The sequence below is a fragment of the Delphinus delphis genome, chromosome 4, assembly GCF_949987515.2.
Source record: "Delphinus delphis chromosome 4, mDelDel1.2, whole genome shotgun sequence".
Lineage (NCBI taxonomy): Eukaryota > Metazoa > Chordata > Mammalia > Artiodactyla > Delphinidae > Delphinus > Delphinus delphis.
Window position 1 is genome coordinate 135159200 of NC_082686.1, and position 23234 is coordinate 135182433.

At 41.2% G+C, this 23234-nt stretch overlaps 1 pseudogene; it reads right to left on the reverse strand.

Moving 5' to 3' along the window:
- Positions 1-13044: 13044 nt before the first annotated feature.
- LOC132424473 (myocardin-related transcription factor B pseudogene) lies at positions 13045-13758 on the reverse strand (annotated as a pseudogene).
- Between the last annotated feature and the right edge of the window lie 9476 nt (positions 13759-23234).

Here is a 23234-nt window from a genome sequence, read left to right on the forward strand (position 1 = left end):
ATCTAACCCATTTGGCTATTAAGTGAGTCTGACTCTTAAAGAAAAATAGGAATTATTGAATAAAAAATATATCAAAAGCCCAAAATAGAGAGTAGTGGGTGTAAAAACACAGGGGATGGTTAAAGGGAACAGCAGAGCAATATCCTATGACCCAACAGCCAACAGAATTTGTGGGAAATGATTTTAAAGGAGCATGAAGAACCAGACCATGAACAATTTTGAATATTATTACTCCAAGAAGCTTTGAATTCATTCTTCTGTTGAGGTGGGTTTTACCATCCTATAAAATTGGACAATGTCAGGACTGAATACTCAGCCGTAGAAGAATCTCGCTAGCAAGATATTCGTTAGTACTGGTCTCCTTTCTACCTAAAACCTTCCACTACAGCATCTTGAAGAATTGGATACTTAAAGCAGTCCTCTTCAATGTTTGACTTACAGCTGACCATGTCCAAGTCTTTTTCACCTAGGGGGTTTCGTTTATTCTCAAACGGACAGCATATTTTTCCTTTAAAGGACTGACGTGCCTCCTCAAAGGTTACCCAGTTGGTCCTAGGCAAAGGAAGGCCACAGGGGAACTTGACCCCTCTCCCTGCTTTCTGGAAGCCTATCACAGGGGTTTTCATCACAGACCCTCTAGGGCTGGAACCTATGTTGTCCTGATCATTTATAAGGATGAGGCTTTGCCTTTTCTGATGAAAATGTGGAAGTTCATTGTACCAGTTATAATTAGCTTACCATTGATGTGAAAACCACATGTAATTCAGCATTTTCCCCCTTTATTTCTAGCTGAGGACTCAAAGGCCAAGAGAGGTTAAACTACTTCTCTGGGGTCACAGTGCAAGACAGTGGGGAATAATCACCTTCAGTGGACATGGCTATGTGCCAGTTACTGAGTTCTGTGATCTACATAGCGTGTCTCCCTGGCAGGATTACCTGATCAACTCACATGGTATCAGATGTGCAGGGAGCTGTAGTTACTTTAATTCTCTGTACCTGCTTTGACTTTTCTCATGGTCCCCCAGCCCTTGGAGAGCTATGACCACGCCCACTTGTCAATGGCTATTGGCGAGTCTTTTTCAGTTTTACTTCTCTTAGTTTAATCATTTAGGAGAGTTGAAGTACAGCCTCTGATGATGATTCTTTCAGGTAAACGTTCAGCCTCTTGCTCTTCTCTCAAAAATGGTTTCTGGGTGTTTGGGGGAGGGCAGAGAAAAGGGATCCTTGTATCCACACTCCCTTAGGTTGGGTTTTCCAGAAGTAGACCTAGAGATGAGGATTCTTTAAAGAAATGCTCCCAAGGAGTGCCTGGGAGGGAGTCCTCAGGGGGCTTCTAGCATGCTGGTAACAGCTCGATCTAGAGAGCTGTTTCATTGGCGCGTCATCGTTAGAAAATTTGTCAAGTTGTATGTGTATTAGTGTACATTTATGTATGTATGCTACATTAAAAAATTCCAAGAGCTGGGGAGGGATAAATTAGGAGTTTGAGATTAACTGATACACACTGCTGTATATAAAAAGATAAACAACAAGGACCTAAAATAACAAAAAAAAATTCCATCTATATATTTTTCTGGATATGGACATAGGAGCAACCAATTTACAAGTATTGGGTATACGGATCCTATGGATAAAGTTTATGGAAATAGGAGCAACCAACTTTTCTTTACCATTTTGTGCTAACAATAGTATCTTTAAAAAAATAGCTTTATTGACACATAATCCAGGTACCATAAAATTCACTCTTTTTTTTTACATCTTTATTGGAGTATAATTACTTTACAAAATTCACTCTTAAAATGTACAATTCAGCAGTTTTTAGTATATTCACAGAGTTGTTTAACCATTACCATTATTTAGTCTCATAACATTTTCATCACCCTGCCCCCCCAAAGAAACCCTATACCATTAGCAGTCACTCCCCGTACACTGCTGCCCTATCCTGGCAACCACTAATCGACTTTGTATCTCTGTGGATTTGCCTATTTTTGACAGGTCATATAAATAAGGTCATACAATGTGTCATTTGTGACAGGCATCTTTCACTTAGGATACTGTTTTCAAGGTTCATCCATGTACTATATCAGTATATCATTCCTTTCTATTACCAAATAATATTCCATTGTGTGGATATGCTATATTGCGCTTATTGATTCATCAGTTGATGGACATTTGGGTTGTTTCTGTTTTTTGGTTATTATGAATAATGCTACTATAAGCATTCATGTTCAGGCTTTTATGTGGACATATGTTTTTAGAGCTATTTCTATTTAACCAAATAGAAACTTAAACACTTGCACATTATACAACAGTCTTCCAATTTACCTTTTAGATTAAAGAAGCAGTCAATACAGTAATAGAATATTTAGAACTATGACTCATATCCACATCGTATTAAAACTCAGAGTGTTACATCAAAAGTGCACTCAGAGGAAATTTCATACACTTAAATGTTATCACACTGAAAAGAAGAAAAATGAGTGAATTATGCATTCACCTCAGGAAACTCAAAAAGAACAAGAGGAACAGTAACAAACAGGAGGAACCAGTAAAAAATAGGAGGAAGAGCCAGCCAAGTAATGGTGTAATTTCAGGCAAAGGCAGGTAGACGGTAGTCTCAACCTGGTCCTGCAGGGAACTCTGAGGTCTTAAGTGCTTTCCCAAAGTAGTCCCCACTTGAGGACTTAAGGTGAAGAGATTGGGCTTTCTTATTCCCTCCATAGTCATTCCAGTAGCCTGAAGAAGAGTTCATCTCTTCATCTCCAAAGAAGAGTCTCAAGTACAGGCATTGGAGGCAAAAGCACACTGGAAGGGGTGGGGGTGGGGGGCTGTTAGGAGACACCAGGGAATCTGGGCAGAGCATTGACAGTGTCCACCTCATGGTGTCTTCTGGCTTTCCTGGTCTTTGTAGAATTGTCCTCTGTCTACATGGTCACATCTTACCACATGGGCCAAGAGAACAGACTGGATTACGTAAGCTGCTAGAGGTGGCAGCTCGTATAACTGAGAGTACAGTTAACTGGCTTGGCCAGGACCTGGGAGTCTTCCCATGTGACCGTGCCTTGTTTAACCTGTGCACCTATATGCACGCCTGTGCCCTCAGACCTGCCACGCTTCACATTGGCACACCCTCCCCTGTTCATGGCTTAGGCAGTTTACTGCAGGGTCTTGGCTCTGAGGTGACCTTGTTCTTTCCCACTGTGAGTCCCAGAAAGCCCCTGGGCTCTCATCTCATATACCTTTCTATCTCCCCTTGGGGGCATGGGAGAACTTTCAAGTTCTGTCCACACCTAACTTGGATTCAAGAAAGCTAAACCCTGGCTCTTACTCTGCCTAACCCTGCTCTTGTTTGACCTGAAGGGGGCTGTCCCTGAAGATGGAGTCTGGGCAGCCTGGGAGGCAATGTCCTCCTGTGCCTTAAAATTGAGTTTGTGAAAATCCCCTCTGGTCCTGTCACTTTGTCCAACTCTCAAAACCCGTGCCATTTTCAGAGAAGCGCATCTCCTTCCTCTTGCGTTTCTCTCTTCTCGAAATCCTATGAGAAGTAGCACATGTTGGGCTTTTCACTTTCTAGGTATCACATCCTCCTTACCTAGGGCAGCAGGCCCTGTGGCCTTGGCCAAAGGTGGATGGGTTACTCAGCCTCACTATGGAAGATGAGTCAGCTCCTCTTGATAAGTTAAAGCTGGAGATAAGGGAATTCAGAAGTTCCTTTTCTTTTTTTAATTTTTTTAAAAAATTATTTATTTATTTTTACTTTTGGCTGCCTTGGGTCTTTGCTGCTGCGTGGGCTTTTCTCTAGTTGCAGCGAGCGGGGGCTACTCTTCGTTGCGGTTCGCAGGCTTCTCATTGGGTGGCTTCTCTTGTTGCAGAGCACGGGCTCTAGGTGCGCCGGCTTCAGTAGTTGTGGCACTCGGGCTCAGTAGTTGTGGTTCTTGGGCTCTAGAGCGCAGGCTCAGTAGTTGTGGCGCCCGGGGCTTAGTTGCTCCGTGGCATGTGGGATCTTCCCAGACCAGGGCTCGAACCCGCGTCCCCTGCACCGGCAGGCAGATTCTTAACCACTGGGCCACCAGGGAAATCCAAAAATTCCTTTTCTTTTGACAGAACTTTGCTTTTCAGTCTTGCTATGCATTTGAAAATTCTATTTTCCAAGTCAGAGGCTAAACTATAACTTTCTTTCTCTTTGCATTCTTGTTTAGCAGTCCTAATTCCCCCCAAGGCAGATGGATGCTTCAAGCTGCCTAGAGAGGCCTGTCTCTAGAAGAAAGGGGGGAGGGGTTGGGGGGTCAGGGGAAAAACATTAATGCTATTATTAGAGCCGTACAATTCTGACCCAATATTCCGACTTACAACTTGAAGGTTGGTATCAGGCTGTAGATTCTATCTAATCATCCAAATTGGTTAGGAGACAAAATCCCTGAAGCCAATATCTGCTCCTATTGAAACAGAGAAGGACCCTGTGGGGCTCCTGGGCACTGAAGCCTTTTTGTCCCAGTTTCTTGTAGGCAAGACTCCAGCCTCCATGACCTTCCCTGAGGGCAGATTTGAACAGTTGCTAATCAAGGGAGGAGCAGCCAGGAAACCACCTGAGGCTAGATTAAAGGGACCAGAGAAGCTCATCAAGATTAGGAGATCTTGCACATGCCCTAATCTTATCAGCAACCCCATCCTTGAGCTATTGTTATAAAACCCCTCATCAAATCCTCCCAGGTTGGGACACATAGTTTTCTTTCCAGGCAGGAGCCTGCTGTGTCCCCCTTTGCCTGGCAAAGCAATAAAGCTATTCTTTTCTACTTCACCCAAAACTCTGTCACTGAGATTCGATTCACACTGGTGCAGAGAGGCCGAGCTTTCAGCATCACTGTTGGCATGTCATCAACACATGTGCAGTCTCCACCTCAATATTCCACTCAGTGTGTGGCACCCAAAATTGTAGAAAGCTGTAAATGATCACAAAAATGATCATTCCTTGCAGTAGACCACTATTTTTTACAATTGACTATAACTTTAAGAAAATGGCGTAACCTCCTAGTTCGTGGGTTCTTTAGTCCCCAACTCAAATGGCCTTTTATGGGTTTTTCCTTTTGCCTCAGACTCCAATAGGGCTCTGCATGGTACTGTTACTTGTCCAGTCTTTATTTAAAATTTTGATATTTTGTTCATCATAGATATTTTTGCATTAATTTTTGACCTTTAAAAATTATACATTAAAATATTACATATCTTGATTACTGAGGTTTTCTTTTGGTTAAAACAAAATTTTATTCTTTTTCTTTAATTGAAATATAGTTGATGTACAATGTTGTGTTAATTTCTGTTGTACAGCAAAGTGATTTAGTTATTCATATACATATATTCTTTCTTATATTCTTTTCCATTATGGTTTATCACAGGATATTGAATATATACCCTGTGCTATACAGTAGGACCTTGTTTATCCATCCTATATATAATAGCTTGTGTCTGCTAACCCCAAATTTCCAATCCATCCTTTCCTTACTGATTACTGAGTTTTTTGATACCCCCTTAAATTCTGCACCTGGGGCAAGTGCCTCTCTTGCTTCACTCTCTTGTCCTTGAGATCCAACTCCACACAGCCTTCTCTCATGTCACTAAATGGATTCAAAATTTTCTTTATATTCTAATGAACTTACTGCTAGAATAATCTATGTACATGTCTTATTACCCATCTTCCTCCCTCAGTTGTAAGCCACTGGAGTCTAGAATCCTGTTTTGATTCACCTTTGCATCCTTTTAACAACTGCTAAAGTACCTTGTACAGTAAAGTTTTATTTAAGGAGTAAAGCACATTCTGTTTCCTAAGGAGGGAAAATGTAAAATACATTTTAGAAAAATGTATATCAGAATGGTCAGTTGTTTTTTTTTTTTTTGAAGCAAGTGTGCTTTTAGGTCATCTTGGAAATTTACTTAATATTGAATGCCTTATTTTTGTACGATGCAATATAAGTGAATTATTACTGTATTACACTCAGTTTCTGTCCCCTTAGCATGTCATGACTAAGTAGTTAGAAAGGTGGTAGAGAAATACACTGAAGAGAAGAGGGATAAAAATCTAGAATTAAATGTTTTCCCTTTGTAGGCTACCAAAAGGATAATCCACATGCAGATACCCAGGAGTTGATTGTACAATTTATCTTTAAGCAGTTTGATGCAGTGTTGCCATAGGACATGACACAGTAATTTATTTCTAAAATGTTAGATTCCGTTAGTATTTTCAGATCAAACTTTGTTTTCTTCTTGACATAATTGATTACTGCTTTCATTGGGATTTATTTTAAAGTAATTCTGAACTGAAAAACTGCAAGGAAAGTAAAAACTGCACATTTCTCTATTAGGGCAGCTGTGTCTAGAACAGCACAGCAAGATGCTTTTTTTTTTTTTTTAGCTATTTGATTTCTCTATCTCTTTATTGCTCTAATCATTGTAGAAAGGACTCCAAGTCACACATCAGTCTTTTGAATGAATATTATGGGCCACATAGGTTGAAAACATTCCACCATCAGCAGTAGTGATTGAGTACATGAAACACAGAGATTTGAGGGTACGGTGAATGAATTGTGCCTTTTTAGATGCTTTACTTCCACTATACAGTCAAGTCCTTTCTGGCATTTCCCCACATCCATCAGTTAGCTATTGCTGTATAACAAAAATCCCCAAATTTTCATAGCTTAAACCAATAATCATTTATTATTTCTTATGAATTTATAGATTGACAGGGAGGTTCTGCTGACCTGGAATAGGCTTGGCTAGTCTTGGGTAGGCTCCCTCATGGGTCTATGGCCAGCTGGTGTGTCAGCTGGGGGCCAGGTGGTCTAGAACTGGCCAGGATGGGAGCTTACATTGCTCTGTAGCAGGCAAGCTGGGGCTTGTTACCATGGCAGTGGCGTGGGTCCAAGAGGAAGAGAGCAAAAACATGCAACTCCCTCTTCGAATTTAGGTCCAGTACTCTCATACTGTTGTTTCAGCTTCAGTCTATGGCCAAAGAAAGACATAAGCCCATCTGAGAATCTCTGGAATGAGCTACAAAGTCACATCACATGAGGCATGGATCCAGGGAAGGGAATAATTAGGGTGAGCCCTTTTTAGAATCAATCTACCATACAGTGTGAGATGGTCTCTTGACTTATTCTCTAAAATATTTGAGATAGATTTCAGAATATATACAGTTATGCAAAAAATTTTAACATGATAAATAAAAATGTAAGATTAGGGTTAGGGTTAGCAGAATTCTAAGATGATCCCCAAGATTCCTGCCCCTTGGTATACATGTCATCTATAATCTTCTCCCCTTGAGTTTGGGCAGGATCTGTGGATACAATGGGATAGTTACTCCCTTAAGTTACATCAGATGGCCGAAGTGATAGCATGGCCACTTCCATGACTATGTAACATTGTGTAAGACTATCTTTGCAGACTGGAGAGGTTCTCCTGCTGGCTTTGAAGAAGTAAGCTGTGATGCTGTGAGAGGGCTGGGAGAGGGCCATGTGACAAGGAACCGTGAGGGCCTCCATGGAGCTGAGAATGGCCCCTGGTTGACGGCCAGCAAGGAAGTGGGGACCTCAGTCCTACATCTGTACAAAACTAAATTCTGCAAACAACTATGTGATCTTGAGTTCCAGAAAGGAATGCAGTCCAACCATCACCTACACTGCAGCTTTGTGAGACCCTAAGCAGAAGAATCAGCTAAGCTCTGCCCGACTCCTGACCCATAGAAGCAGAGATAATAAACGCATGTTGTTTTAAGCCACTAACCTTGTGGTAATTTGGTATGCAGCAGTAGAGAACTCATACATCAGGGGGAAAATCCAACTAAGACTTTAAGATCCAGACATTTGGAAAATGAGAACAAAGTTTTGTAGACACCACAGATAGGGGTTTTGGAGAGTTATTAAGTTGAAACACAAATTTAATTATGAGATGCTTGGAGGCCAAAATCAAAGGGAAAATATAATCTTTACTATTGCATTCACTTTTGTGCGAAGCATGTCATTCCTCTTTCAGACTTGAAAGACATGAGCATTCCAAATGTGAATGGGATATTCACAGTTCACAATTCATTCAACAATTCACAATTGTTACCTATCAGTATCAATCCTTGGGTAGTAATATCAGAAAGTTGCAGCTGATGTGTGGGATTTAGAGATATGTGAGATATCAAGACAAAAGGACGATTCAATTTAAGGGGTACTCCACAGTTGTTGCTGGGTTAGAAAGTCAGATAGGATTGTCTAAAAAGCACTGGTATTCAAGTGCAACTGTAGCAGATGAGATTTCTCCAAGACAGAAGCAGCAGCTCCCCAGTGGAAAATCTCTCACATCTCCCAGGATGAGCACAGTGAGGGAGGGGACCAGCTTTAGCACCTCCTACCTCTGCCACCAACCTTGCCATCCACAAGACCCAACTGATGAGGAGTCATGGATCGATTTGGGCTGGAGGGTGAGCCGGGCTGAAGAGGCAGCTAGAAGAATCCCTCAGTAATCTTGGTTTGAGATGGAGGTATTCTGGACTAGCAATGTGGTGATGGGGACAGAAGTGGGTGGTTTGGAGAGAAATTTAAGGGGTGTCTGATTAATGGAAACACCAAATGGGGGTACCCAGAGATGTAGAAGGAAAACTACAAGAGAGGAATATCACAGAAACCAAGGAGGAAGTCATTTCAGAAGAGAGTGGTCAGCCACTTCGGGTGCTACAGGGAGATAAATTAAGATAACTGGGAAGTTTTCATCACATGTGTCAGTTCAGGGGTGATCTGAGATCTTTAGTAATGAAAGAGGAGAAAATGGGCTCCAGAATCCAGGTGAAAGACTCACCTTGGATAGGAGGGACAAATTTTCCTACCAATGAGTGAGAAAAAGAGGCAAGGAAGCTGCTTTCCTTCCCCCCAGAGGAGAAGGGTAGGAAAGGGAATTTAATGTAGTTCCTACTGGATTTTTTCCACTTTCTCTGTCAAGCAGGAAGAGAGTGGCACTGAGGGTAAGTGAGGACATTCCTTGACCTGGCCACTGCACATGAGAGGCAAAGATGGCCATCACAAATTGAGGCACTTCCTGGAATTCCCTGGTGGTCCAGTGGTTAGGACTCGGTGCTTTCATTGCTGGGGCCAGGTTCGATCCCTGGTTGGGGAACTAAGATCCTGCAAGCTGCGTGGATTGGCCAAAAAAAGAGAGGAATTTCTGGTCAATGGTAAGGATCAACTGTGGATGCAGAACATGGTGTTTTCTGTATCTCCTCACTCACCATTAGTTGAGGGCTGCTTACAGGGCACTTAGCACTACTGAATGCCCTGTGAACTCTGGCTGAGTCTGCTCCACAGACATACAAAGTCATCAGAGATAGAGGTGTAGGTATCCTTGGTAAGCAACCATTGGGGGATGGAGGTAGATGCTGAGGTGGATGGGTGGGGCACTGATAGATGTACGATAGCCATACGGAGGAGAAAATATCCAAGTTTGGAGACAAAAAGGAAAGGCTAAGTGAGAGTCCCAGCAGAAGTGGTCGATGTGGTGTGATGGAGCATGGGATCTAGTCTGGATAGGAAGGAAATAAAATTAGGAATGGGTTGAGAGATTCTACAGAGGGGGAGACAAGGAGAGCTCCGTGGACCCGGATCTCTTAAGGAGAGCAGAGCAGGTATAATGAGTAGAGAAATAACCAGGTGGGAAAAACTTGCACATTGGAGTTGAACATTTTACAGATGGTCCAGTTATGCATCCATGACAAGACCACAGCATGTGTCACAGGAGCCGGTTGCTGAAATACAGAAGATGCACATCCTAGAAACTAAAGAGGTCAAGGGCCTGTGAAGCAGAGATACTGAATGATATTTCTTGGGCAGTGCAAGATCTGGACTGTGAACAGGCACCAATATTTTGATGATTGTGAGGGAAAGACTAGGGCATAGATCGTCTGAAAGCTCCAAGAGGGCAGGGATAACATCTCTCATCTTTACCACTATATCCCAGTGCCTACCACAGTGTCTTGCAAATTACCTCCACTCCCTCAATTATTGGCTTCAAACAACGATCAACATTTATCAGCTCCCAGTTTCTGTGAATTAGATATTGAAGAGCAGCTTAGCTGGGTGCTTCTGGTTCAAGGTCTCTCATGAGGTTGCAGTCAAGATGCTGGCTGGTGCTGTGGTCATTTGAAGTCTTTTTTTAAAAAATGATATGAATGCATATTTATTGACAAGGAACACTACTATGATTATTATTAAGATATAAAAGCAAGATGCGCATAGAGTTACCATATGACACAGCAATTCCACTCCAAGGTATATACCCAAGCGAAGTGAAAACATATGTCCACATAAAAACTTGTCCACATGTGTTCACAGCACCATTATTCATAATAGCAAATGTCCATTGACTGGTGAATAAACAAAATATGGTATGTCAACACAGTGGAATATTATTCAGCCATAACAAGGGATGATGTACTGATACATGCGACAACATAGATGAATCTTTATAAACATTATACTAAGTAAAAGAAGCCAGTCACAAAAGACCACATATTGTATGATGCTACTTATATAAAATGTCCAGAATAGGTAATTCCAGAGATAGAAAGTAGACGTAGACTGATGGTTGCTTAGGACTGAGTGGAGGAAACTGTTGATGAGTATGGGCTTCTTTTTGGGAAGATGAAAGTGCTCTGGAATCAGATAGTGGTGAGAGTTGCACAAGTCTGTGAATATACTAATAACCATTGAATATACACTTTAATAGGGTGATTTTCCCAATGCCATTTTTTTTTTACAGAAATAGAAAAATCTATCCTAACATTAATCTGGAACCTCAAGGGACCCCAAGTAGTCAAAACACTCTTGAAAAGAAGAATGAAGTTGGAGATCTCACACTTCCTGATTTCAAAATTTACTATGAAGCTACAGTAATCAAAATAGTGTGGTACTGGCATAAAGACAGACATATAGGCCAATGCAATAGAATAGAAAGCCCATAAATAAATTCTTATATATATGATCAAATGCTCTGTCCAAGCGTTCCAAGACCATTCAGTGGGGAAAGGACAGTCTTTTCAACAAATGGTGTTGGAAAAACTGGATATCCACATGCAAAAGAATGAAGTTGGTTCCTTATCTTATACCATATACAGAAATTAAAACAGATTAAAGACCCAAATGTAAGACCCCAAGCCATGAAAATCCTAGAAGAAAACAGGGGAAAAGCTTCATGACATTGGATTTGGCAATGGTTTATTAGTATGACATCAAAAGCACAGGCAGTAAAACCAAAAATACACAAGCGGAACTATATCAAACTTAAAAACTTCTGCTCATCAAAGGATACTATCAGCAGAGTGAAAAGGTGACACATGGAATGGGAGAAAGTATTTGAAAATCCTATATCTGATAAGGGGTTAATATCTAGAACATATAAAAAACCCCTACAACTCAACAATAGAAAAACAAATAACCTGATTTTAAAAGGGGCAAAGGAATTGAATAGACATTTCTCCAAAGATGATTCAAATGGCCAACAAGCATAAGAAAAATGCTCAACATCACTAATAATTAGAGAAATGCAAATCAAAACCACAGTAACTATACTCAATACATATTGTAATAACCTATAATGGAAAAGAATCTGAAAAAGAATCTATATATTCTTTGAATCACTGAATCACTTTGCTGTACACTTGAAACTAACAACATTGTAAATTAACTATACTTCAATAAAACAAACAAACAAACAAAATACAGTGAGATATCACTTCACACCATTGGAATAGCCACTATCAAAAGAATAGAAATTAACAAGTGTTGGCAAGGATGTGGAGAAATTGGAACCCTTCAGCACTGTTGGTGGGAGTGTGAAATGGTACAACCACTATGGAGAACAGTATGGAGGTTCCTTAAAAATTAAAAATAGAACTACCATATGATCCTGCAATCCCACTTCTGGGTATATGCCCAAAAGAACTAAAAGAGGGTCTCGAAGAGATATTTCCACACACATGTACATAGCATCACTGTTCACAATAGCCAAGAGATGGAAGCAACCCAATGTCCACTGATGAATGGATAAACAAAATGTGGTATATACATAAAATGGAATATTATTCAGTCCTAAAACTTAGAGCTCCTGTCACATGTTACAACATGGATGAAACTTGAGGACATTATGTTAAGTGATATAAGCCAGTCACAAAAGACACTGTATGGTTCCATTTATATGAGATATCTAAAGTGGTGAAATTCATAGAGACAGAAACAGAATGGTGGTTGCCAGGCCTAGGGGAATGGGGAGATGAACTTTATTTATTTATTTATTTCCTTACTTATTTTTGGCTGCATTGGGTCTTCGTTGCTGCATGCAGGCTTTTCTCTAGTTGCAGTGAGCGGGGATTACTCTTTGTTGTGGTGCATGGGCTTTTCATTGTGGTGACTTCTCTTGTTGCGGAGCATGGGCTCTAGGCACACGGGCTTCAGTAGTTGTGGCACACGGGTTCAGTAGTTGTGGCTCTCAGGCTCTAGAGCGCAGGCTCAGTAGTTGTGGCCCACAGGCTCAGTTGCTCTGCGGCATGTGGGATCTTCCTGGATCAGGGCTCGAACCCGTGTCCCCTGCATTGGCAGGCTGATTCTTAACCACTGTGCCACCAGGGAAGCCCTGGGGAGATGCAGTTTAATGGGTTTAGTTTCAGTTTAGCAAGACAAAAAGTTCTGGAGATCTGTTGCACAGTAGTGTGAATATATGTAACACTACTGAACTGCATGCTTAAACTGGTTAACATAGTTAAAAAGAAAAAAGGGTGGATTTTAGGATATGTGCGTTATATCTCAAAAAAAGTTATATGAAAAAATTTTAAAGCAAGTTGCAAAACTGTTTGTTAAAAATGTGTATATAGAACAGAAATAAAATGTAAGAATCTATTGAAAATGTTAACAGTGGTTGGATTACATGTGAAAATCTATATTTTTCTGCACTTTCAGACTTTTCTTCTGGTGATAATGTATTACCTTAATATATAAAAAACAAAGCACTTCCTCTGTTTAGGGGTCAAAACAAGAAAGGTAATACTTGAGCTGGAGTGTTTGTAGTCACAGGAGATGGCGATTCACTAACTTTTGGCTCACTTGGGGATGTGGCTGACCCTTGCGACTCCTAGCTGGCTGGCCGGTCTGGAGACAAAGCATCACTGCTGTCTTTGTCAAATGATAAATTGCCGTGAGTTTGAGGACAGTCGTCCTTCCCAATGCCTATAATTACCTCCTTAACACTGGAGTCTACAGGAAGGTTGTTTTTCTCTACCAGCTCCATAGGACCAGGTCTTTGAGCAATCTTTTCATTCAGATCATCAGCTAGTCGAGCTCTTTTCAACTTCATCTGAGAAGCCTGCAAGGATGGCTCTGCAAACGTTCTTTCTAAAATGGGCATCCTGACAAGTTCAGAACCATCGGGTCCACTCCAGATCTTGTGCTTCAAAGAGTTTATGGTTCTGGCCCCTTCCAAGTCTTTTAATTGCTCCTGGAGTGCCGCTGGGCTCTTCGGAGGTGGCATGATGCCCTGGTCCATTAGCTGTCCTCTCGTCCTCTGTGTTGCAGCCTCGGCTGGAGCATAATCTTCCTTTTGTTCCGAGGGGGCAGGTGCTGACTGGAGAGCAAGGAGAGCCCCTGCAATTCGTGGGCAATGGCTTCACTTTGAGGACTTGGAGAAAGATGGGTTAAAAGGTCCCACTTCATCCTCGGTGTCTAGTGTCCCTGTGTGATCCATGATGTTCCAGCCTCTGGCAGCAGAGGCTACGAGACACCTCTTAAATGTGGCCTGTTGAAGAGACTCAGTAAAAATATTTAATTATTTTACTGTCTTACACTCTCTTTCTTAGCACCTTAGCACCTAGCCGAGCTCTTTTCAACTTCATCCGAGTAGCCTGCAAGGATGGCTCTGGGAGGAAGCTCCCAGGCCACCTCCTCCCTGCGCACTGTCGCCCGCAATCTCGCGAGACCGTCACTTGCAGTCTTGACTGAGGTTAGAGGATCCACTTCCGAGGTGTCTTCCCTCATTTGGCTGACACGTTGGTGTTGGTTGTTGGCAGAAGTCCTCAGCTCCTTGCTACGTGGCCGTGTGTTGAAGTACAGGACACAGGAGTAAAAATTAAGTGTGCAACTTTAAAAATAGGGGGTTCCGTTTGGAGCATTTCATTTGAAGGTGCCTCAGGGACAACTTTAGGGATTTCGAAGGGCAGTTAGATATACGAGTCTGGTGATCAGAGGCAACGATGGAACGGAAATGAAGATTTAGTAGTCATCAATACATAGGCAGTAACTCAGGCCATGGAGTGAATGAGACGGCTTAACAGGAAAACATCAGAGGAGGGAGTTTTGGAAGAGGCAGGGGAGATGCTGGGATCATGGGAGAATCCACAGCCTCAATTTGAGAAGGTTGTCAAGGAGACACTGGTCCTGGAGAAGGGTCACATTCAGTCATGGCCAGCAGTCCCAGGGAACATAGAGATACAAGCACCAAGGCAAGTACGGGAAGCCAGGTGAACTGGGGGAGGAGGAATGAGGCAGTAGAAGCACATGAGGGCACGAGAGAGGAGGATTTCTGAGGATGACAGAGATGAGGGTCACGGATGGAAATACCCAAAGGGTATAGAACTTCGGTTATCTGTTTTTCTGTGTTTTCCCTTGTTAAGATATCACTGCTGGCTCACTCTAGGAGTTGGCTCTGTAGCAGGTGGCTGTCCTGGGTGTTTAGGGCACAGGGCCTAGCAAGATGAAAATAGGAGAAACTGAAGACAGAGATTGATTTTTCAGCGTGGCTGAGTGGCAGGTGATGTTGGTGTCCTATCTGACAGGAGCTCTATCTCCCCCTTAGCAGGTTCTTAACTGATGCCAGATCCTCATACCTGAAGCCATGGACACTGCATGAGAAGCCACTATAACACCTGAAGCCAGGATCAGAACTCTTCCCACCTCAGCTTGCTACCATCATCTTTGTCCCTTGTCACATATGAGCTGACTCTTATTGCCAGCTTGCAGAAATCCATTCCCAGGCCTTGTTTTGCCTTGGAATCCTTGCCCAGACGGTTGGGGCTAGGACACTCCCTTGAAGACTCTCAACCTTTGATGGAATTAACAGCCATGATGATTTGGAGGCTGGAATTATCTCCTGGTAAATCTATCAGCTAGTTTGCTTAGAGCTGGAACTGGGATGAAGAGCCCTACATGGGAGAACATAGCCTGGAGAGATCAAGCCCAAAAGCCAAATCCAGAGGATCAGAGACCAGGATCCATGAATGTGGTTCTGCAGATCCAGGATCACAGTGAGAAGAGACCAGAAACAATAATTAATAGTAACCATAGGAATTCCCTGGTGGTCCAGTGGTTAGGACTCCGTGCTTCCACTGCAGGGGGCATGGCTTCAATACCTGGTTGGGGAACTAGGATCCCACATGCCATGTGGTGTGGTCAAAAAAAAAAAAAAAAGATAACTGTAATCAACATTTTTGAGAGCTCACCCTGTGCCAGATGCTGTGCTAAGCTGCCCTACTGATCCTGTTTCATTTTCACAGGAATGTTTTGAGGCAGGTCTTATTGTCATCCTCACCTTATGGATAAGGAAACTGAGGCTTAGGGAGTTTAAGCAATTGGCTCATGATATACAGCTGGCAAGTAGCAGAGTGAGGTTGAAACCAATGCATTCTCACCCAGAGCCTGCATTTCCATCCATGATGCTATCCCCTGAGCTGTGGCTGAGAATCCTATTGGGGTTTGGGGCTCTTCTTCACCAACTAGCAGCTTTGATGCAGATCTTGGCTGAGGTCTTGGTGTGTGTGAGAGGCTTCATGACATTTGTTCTGTTTCCACTGTCTTGGTTTGTGGTTCCAAATAGAATTTAAGGGAAAAGCCAGTTCTGCAGGGATGGTTCTGGGAGGGTGTAACTGTTAAGAAGATATTGAGCTTAGCGGGGCAGAAACCCAACTTTAACCCATATTTTATTATATTCCAAGGATGCAGGGGATTTTCTGGAGCCCAAAGATAGGCATGGGGCTGAGATTCAGGAACCAATGGAAACAGCCCTTGAAAACTACCAGGATAGTATCTAAGAATCTTACCTCTATATTTCAGGCTCTCTGTCTGTCTGTCTCCGTTTCTGTCTCTATCTATGTCTGTCTCTCTCCCTCTCTCTCTCCCTTTGTCTATCTATTTATCTCTCTTTTTCTCTATCTCTCCAGACATATTTTTTTCAACCTCTCTAGTTGTAGAATGGGAACCATGCCCTTGATCCCTGATGGTTCTGGAACTTTACATCAGTCTCAAAGTGTGGTCCCCAGACTAGCAGCATTAGCCTCACCTGTGAAATCATTAGAATGTAAAATCTCAGGCCCTATAGAATCAGAAACTCTGGGTGGGGCCCAGCAGTCTGTTTTAACAAGCCCTCCAGGTGATTCTAATGCATGCCTAGTTTGAGAACCACTGGTTTCTATCTTACAGCGTCAGCCATCTGGAGAGAGACTGACCCATTTGCACCCCCAGAGTCAACATTTTCAGCAAAGGGTTATGGACACAGCTTGAGTCTTGGGTCCACCTCTGCACTGATTAGCTGCAGCCTGAGAGCTGCGTCGTGCTGTAACCTTACTCATCCCACTGCAAAACACCTGGACAGATGTGGCGGTGGGATCAGTTCCAGAAAATAGGCAGTCTGGAAAAGGAGTGGGGTGTAGGAGGAATGCTACATGGACAAAACAAGAGGAATTATGAGATCTCAGAACCTGAGAGTACTTACTGGTTTACTGGCTGGGCAAAGCCATGACAGGAGAGGACCGGGAAGTTAATGAAACCCAAGTGCCTGCCAGCCCAGGGGCAGCCTGTGGAACCAAGGTCCATACTGTTACTGAACTTGGGTTTGACTGCTCATCCCTCACGAATCCAATACTAAGAGACAAGTTTTGGGTAGAAGAAAAGATAGCTTTACTGAGGAAGCCAGCAATCCCGGGGAGAAGGTGGACTCATGTCCCAAAGAACCAACTCCCCATTGCTGATCTGGGGACAAGAGTTTTTAAAGTGGGACTTTCGTGGTGCACAGGCGGGGGTGGGGATGGGGGCTACATGCAGAACAGCACAGGAAGCTCTGACAGTCGTCTTGAAAGTGGTCATGCCGTGGTCTGATCAGCATCATCTTGATTGTTTTACGTACAGTTCATCTTCAATTCCAGGGTCAGTTTGTTCCCATTTCGTTGAGGCCAGTTCTCAGAACTGTGTAAGATGGAGTAGTTTATGTCATGGCTACAGTATGGTCATCAGGTCATTAACTTCTTCCACCTGATGGGGGTTTCAGTATCTGCAAAACAGCTCACAGGATAGGGCTGAGGATATTATCTATAGCCCTTGAGGAGGGACTAAAGGTCTTTGACTTTGTTTAATGGCTAAAGTATTATTATTTTGTCTTGTTTTACTGCTTTCCTTTGCTTCTGCATTTTTTTTTCCCTCTGATTAAATTTATTATTTGGCTAAAGTTTTTCTACAGACAAGAGGCAGTCACAGAGGACATGGTGTTGGTGGGCGCTCTGTCCCAGGAAGGCCCCATAGGGTCCTGCTCTGTTACAGTACTTCTTCAGGGTCATGACCGTTGGCCAGGGTCATGTGCAGAGCATTAAACTTGATACTGACTTATTTCTTGTCACCTTGTGTTCCTTTTCCCTGAGCAGTTCCCACCCAGCTTATCACCTGTTTTAGGTCCTGGAGGTTGTATTAATTACAGCAACAGTTCGAAAAGTCCAGTCCCTGGGCCCTTAAGGGTCTCTCAGACTCTTTCAGGCATTCCACAGGTCAGACTGTTTTCATAATAACACTAAGATTTTATTTGTCCTTTTCACTGTATTGCCATTTGCACTGATGGTGAAACTGCTGGTACCTCAGCACAAATCAAGGTTGTGATACCAAAATTCTAGTAACGGTTGTATTCTTCACTACCAGGCCCTCGCAGTATATATTTTTTTAAAAAGTCAGTTTCACTTACGAATTTCTTTGATAAAGAAATAGAAATTTTATTAAACTAATTAATAAAACAAAATTAATTTAATCAAATTTCAACCCTTGAGTGCATGTCTTTTTAATGTTCTGGGGACAAAATGGGAAGTGTATGTAAACTACTTTTTCACATCCTGAACTGTGAGGGTTGTCTGAAGACAAAGTGCTTGCTTGAGCTGTGAGATGAATTAGCCTCTTTTTTGCAGAAAACCATTTTTACTTGAAAGAATGACTGATAGACAAGCTATAGTGGTTGGCAGATATTTCCTTAAGACTGTATTAAGGAAGCCTGTCACTTCAAGGAAAACAACTGACAGTATTTGTTGCCAATGATAGCATTTGAGCTTTCAAGTGAAAATTATAATTGTGGAAGACTTCTATCCACCACCATGAGCTTGACAGCTTCCCAATACTTAAAAACTTTTTTTGATGAGATTTGTGGTGAATTTAACCAGCGTGATTTTTGCATATTGTCTAACGATGCATCAACATTTGGAAGATCTGCATAGCTCAATGAACCAATATTCTCAAAATGACCAATTCATGAGACAAAATTGCACATGGGTAAGAGAGCCTTTCAAAGTGCAAGACAGACCAATGGATTTTAATGCAACAGGGTATGAAAGTTCATTTGTATGTTTTCAGATTTTACGTTACAACTAACTTTTAAGAAACTACCACTTGTCAAGTTTTAGGATAATATCAATAAGAAATACCCTAGATTATCTCAAATGGCTATTAAAATACCCCTCCCATTCCCAACTACATATCTGTGTGAAGTTGAATATTCTTCATATACTTCAATCAAAACAACAAAGCAAAACATATTGAATGCAGAATAAAATATGAGGATCCAGCTGTCTTCTATTAAACCAGAAACTAATGAGATTTTCACAAATGTAAAACAATATCTATTCTTCTCGCTAATTTTTTTTGTTTGTTTTGGAAAATACAGCTATCTTTCATAAAAATGCTATTGATATTAACTTGTAATGGTTTTGTTATTGTTCAATGAATGAGAAAATAAAAATTTCTCAGTTTTAATTGCTAATGTGGTAAATATTGATACATATAACCCACATAAAAGTTTTTTGAGGTCCTCAACAATTTTCAAGATTGTAAAGGGGTCTGAAGACCAAAACGTTTGAGAACTAGTGAGCTGGAGTACAGCTCAGCTATCGTAACTGAGAGCCATATACAGAAAAAAGAATGGCAAAGTGGTTCAAACAATATAGAAATTTCTCTCTTTTTAAGTAACAGTCCAGACATCAATAGGGAGGGAGTCCAGAGCAAGTGGTGACTTTGTTCCATGGGTCATGCAGGGTCAGTCCTTCTGTCTTCTTGCTCCAATATCCTCTAATCTGGGGTCTATGGATAGAATTTAGGATGTCTATGAACTTGAGTTAAAAAACCTCTAACAGAGATATAGTGTTTCCTTCAATTATAGGCAACAACCCATAGTGATGTTAGCCAGACTGGTGACTTTGTCACCAATGGAAGGCACATGTATTATCAAATCACATTATAGTTACTGCAATTATCTCAAATTACCATTTCTATGCATCATTTTAAAACCATGTTAGTCATTGGACCCCCTCCTTTGGTAAATCTTGTTATGTAATATATCAATAAAGAAATACACAGAGTATGGTATCATACATTAAAAAAATTTTTATAACTGTATTTCGTTATGATTGGTTTCCTTCATAATTCTTATAATTTCAGTATGACTGATTTCCTTTATAATCCTTTTTTTTTTTTTTTTTTTTGCGGTACACGGGCCTCTCACTGTTGTGGCCTCTCCCGTTGCGGAGCACAGGCTCCGGACGCGCAGGCTCAGCGGCCATGGCTCACGGGCCCAGCCTCTCCGCGGCGTGTGGGATCTTCCCGGACCGGGGCATGAAATCGTGTCCCCTGCATCGGCAGGCAGACTCTCAACCACTGTGCCACCAGGGAAGCCCTGTAATCCTTTGTATCTTTATGTATTTAAAGCGTCATTCTGTTAAGGTCTCAGGGGGTTCACCAGCATGCCAAATCAGTCCATGATACAAAATGGACAAGAAGTTCTGTTCTAGGATCATGGTTGAAGAAGGAAAGAGAGTAAAGGGAAAAAGCCCTTCTGATGAAGTGCACCAGCACTTGCTGCTCACATGCCATTGTTGGGAACTTAGTTATGGGGCCACATCTAGCTGGGAAATGTAGTTTCAACATGGAAGGTAATGTGTCTTGCTAAAACTTGAGGATGAGTGAGTGGGGGTTAAATTATCAAGGGAATATTGAACAATGGGGCCAGGGACAATTCATAGCCTTTTTCCAGAGTTCTCTGGGGCTCTACTTCTTCTCTGTTGACTATCCTCACTTTGTCTTTCTGTTCCTCATCCAGTCCCCTAGAGGCTGTTCTTCCTTCTCAGTGATGAGTAGGTTTGTTCTCTGCTTGTCCACTCCAACCATCCTCTTCTGAACAGTCAGTGTCATAAAAAAAAATGAAGTATTGCCATTTACAACAACAGGGATGGACCTGGAGGGTATTATGCTTAGTGAAATTAGTCAGATGGAGAAAGACACTATATGTTTTCATTTATATGTGGAATCTGAAAAATAAAACAAGCGAATGAATATAGCAAAACAGAAACAGACTCACAGATACAGAGAACAAACTAGCGGTTACCAATGGGGACGGGTAAGATAGAGGTAGGGGATTGAGAGTTACAGACTACTAGGTATAAAATAAATAAGCTACAAGGATGTAATGTACAGCACAAGGAATATAGCCAATACTTCATAATAACTTTATATGGAGTATAATCTTTAAAAATATCGAATCACTATGTTGTACACCTGAAACTAATATAAGTCAACTATACTTCAACTATAAAACAACTTGCTCACAAAACAGATCTGAATATGTATGTGTGCAGATAAAGATACACACACATGTATACATATAGTCTTTAAAACATAGATAGATGGTCAGGATTGATCAGATTCAATGCAAAAAATATCTATAGTAAATATCTTAAACCATGGTAATCACCTGTTAAAATACATTTCCACTGGAAAAAACTGTGCTAAAATTAGCAAGCTGATATGTCAAAATTAAAAAGGCTGGCAGGAGGATCTCAAAATATATTGTCTCCAAATAAATACAAAGTGAAAATATAGTAACTTTCCAGTGGAGAAATCTGGTAGACAACCCCTTAATCAAGCTTAATAATAATAGTGACATACATAGTCTTAATAATAAGACAGTGACAATGTGCATCGCTTGAGACAGTACCCTCGGAAGGCACATCATCTCTGTGATGTTCTGCCCCCAAATCCATAACCGTAAGGTAAGCATGACAAAACATCCAGCAAATCCAAATTGAGGGACATTCTGATTGTATTATATTATAATACATTATTAGATTATATTGTATTATATTACAATACAACTGACCTGCGCTCTTCAAAGTGTCAAGGTTATGAAAGACGAAGACTGAGGAACTGTCACAGATTGGAGGAGACAGAGGAGGGAGAAAAACAAAATGCAATGAGAAACATGGCATTAATGGGTAAGCTGACAAAATTCGAACAAGGTCTGTAGCTTAATGGTATTGTAACAATGTTAATATCCTGGGTTCATTAATGGTACTGTGGTTATGTAAGATGGTTAACATTAGGGGCAAATGGATTAAGGGTATATGAGAACTTCTCTGTACTAGTTTTGTAACTTTTCTATTAATTTAAAGTTATTACAAAATAAAAAGTTAAAAAAAGACAGGCGGTTACAGAGATTGGGCTGTCCTGGGTGGTAGCACCTTGCTAGGGATTTTACTACTGAGTGAGGGTCAAGAACTAGTGTATCTCCATCTCAGTCAAAGCTGAAAAAGCAACTCCAGCCAGGCTGTCTCTAGCCTCTGGGTCAAAGCTCCACTTTGAGCCAATGGTTCAGGCAGAATACAGTAGAGCACATTGGCTATAACGACATGCTTTGGTATCAGAGATAAGGGTTTCAAAGTGCTCTCTTCTCTTAACAGTTGTGTACCTTTCATAAGGTATTTACCTTCTCTGAACCTCAGTTTTCTCATCTTTACAATGGGAGAATATAATACTTATCTTACAGGGTTGTTGGGGCATATTTAAAGAGAATGTCTCTGAAGCCAACCAGTGTTTAATAAATAGCTATTATTATTGCCCTGTAAAGAGAGGTCTGGGAAGAATCTTATGACCATTTAAGCTTAAGTGAAGCATCCACATAAGTATTTATAAAGTGCTTCAAATATACCACATATGCTCCAAGCCTAGTTACCATTAGTGATGTTAAGGTCATTGTAGTGCTATGGGCTTTAACTAAACTTACAGCACTGTTGGGGAATCTAATTTAATTGAGATGCTCTCTAATTTGGATTACACTTTTTTTCTAATTTAATTCCTCATGCCTTATATTTTCACATAGTTGTTAGTGTATAAATTATTAATTTAGTCACTTTGATTATATTTTTTCTGGCATTGCTCATCAGTGCTAACATGTTTAAATATTGGTCTCAGTGGTTGCTGAAAGCAAAGTTACATAGGAGGCAAACATCCCCATTGACACAAATCTAATAAAAAAAACTGCTTTGTTTACATTATTTCATAACACAAAACTGGACTTTGTGTCTGACCACTTTTGCCTACTGGTTTTAGTACTGTCATCATTCAGTCTCTTTGGGGAGAATAAACTAGGGGAGTCTAGGATCCCCTTGGAGGTTGTCACTTTTCCTGTGCTCCATACCTCTTGCTCTGCCCCTCTGGACCAATGCTACTCAGTGTGGTCTGTGCACTTGTGCCAGTCTGCAAACTCTCACTGGTACACGGCAGAAATCGAGAGTAAGCGTTCAGAGACTCTGATAGCAATTTGACGGAGTTATTTTTTGTTTGTTCAATAAAATTAGAAAAAGAGCTTGTATTTTGTATTCTTTGCTTTTTCATTTCATTTTTCTAGTAATTTATCATTATTGTATTTGAAGAAAGTGTCAGCCTGTGACATATTGGAGAAAGAAAACACAAAACCTGGTCCTTCCTCACAGATAAAGAAGCACTGATCTAAATCATAAGGCATATCTGGCAAAAGACTATCCCAATGTGTAATTGAAAGTAATCAATAAAGAGGAAGGCATTCTCATCTAGCTCCACACATTTCATAAATACAACTTGAGCTAAGGTTACTGCCTGGAAGCATCTATGTACAGA